The following is a 1,070-nucleotide window of genomic DNA, read 5'->3' as shown; positions in this document are numbered from 1 at the left end:
ATAAGTGATCACATACCCCACATAGTTAAAGTGATGTAAAAACTATGTGCTTTTAAACAGTTTTAAATAGTTTTAAACAGTGTTTTAAAATAGTGTGTTTTTTAAATAGTGTTTTTTAAATAACGACTGAAACATTCTAATTTAAGTTTGATAAAGTGTTGCACCAGCAAATAGTATATAAGAGTTAAGTGATCATTTGTGTAATCATGACAACACTTCACCGGCATCGCACAGCATGCACAAAAACACTGACAATTTAAGTCTAGATACATGCACCCACAGGCTTGGTTAACAATTAGTATCATATACAAACATCTGAAGATGGTACAATTTACGTACCGAAAACGTTAATGAGAAAATATGACTAATTAATTCACTCATATGTATGATAAGCATAGGCGGAAAATATACACATAATTATAGTTAAATTGTGACAGCTTATCGGTATATCTTCAACATGAAATTTAGTACACAATTTAAGTCACACAAGCATTTGTGTGCACTCATAGTTGAGTTCTGGCGTCTTGTCAGCTCATTTGAGTCGTGTGGATACAAAGGAAAAATTGTGACAGTGTCGTGTATAGTTCCTGGGGTAGCTCAGTTGGAAGAGCATTTGCGTGCTAAGCAAAGGGTCCCGGGATCGATACCCGGCTCCAGAACAATTTTTCCTTGAAATTATTCACAGACTGATCCGTTTGCGTATGGATAATATTAATTTATTATTATAAAGCTATTGTGATAGCATGAGAAATTTCTTGCAGGCAATATTATGGTTAAAAGATGGAAGTTTCCATACACTGCAAGAATAAAAACCAACAATGCATAATGTGAAGTGAAAATCGTAGATGATTTAAATGGCTACTACAAATCAACAGTGGGCACAATTTATTCTTTGGTATGCTACAAATTTGAGAGTGTTAAACGACTTCAGACAGAATTCCGACGTGAGTATGGTGTTCATAATGTATCTAAATATGATTCCATATATGCAGCTCGTTTCAGTTTTGCATCCATGGTGTGCCAATAGATTGCAGAAGATGATGCATTCTTGAATATTTAGAGATGAAGCG

General features: G+C 34.3%; 1 non-coding gene across 1 annotated transcript; it reads left to right on the top strand.

Annotated features, from left to right (window-relative positions):
* Positions 1-586: 586 nt before the first annotated feature.
* TRNAS-GCU (transfer RNA serine (anticodon GCU)) lies at positions 587-659 on the top strand. The gene has a single exon. It is a non-coding gene; the product is annotated as a tRNA-Ser (tRNA).
* Positions 660-1,070: the final 411 nt, after the last annotated feature.

Source organism: Periplaneta americana, chromosome 7 (genome assembly GCF_040183065.1).
Source record: "Periplaneta americana isolate PAMFEO1 chromosome 7, P.americana_PAMFEO1_priV1, whole genome shotgun sequence".
Classification (NCBI taxonomy): domain Eukaryota; kingdom Metazoa; phylum Arthropoda; class Insecta; order Blattodea; family Blattidae; genus Periplaneta; species Periplaneta americana.
The sequence above is the reverse complement of the archived record's forward strand: the minus strand, read 5'-3'. Positions and strand labels throughout refer to the sequence as shown.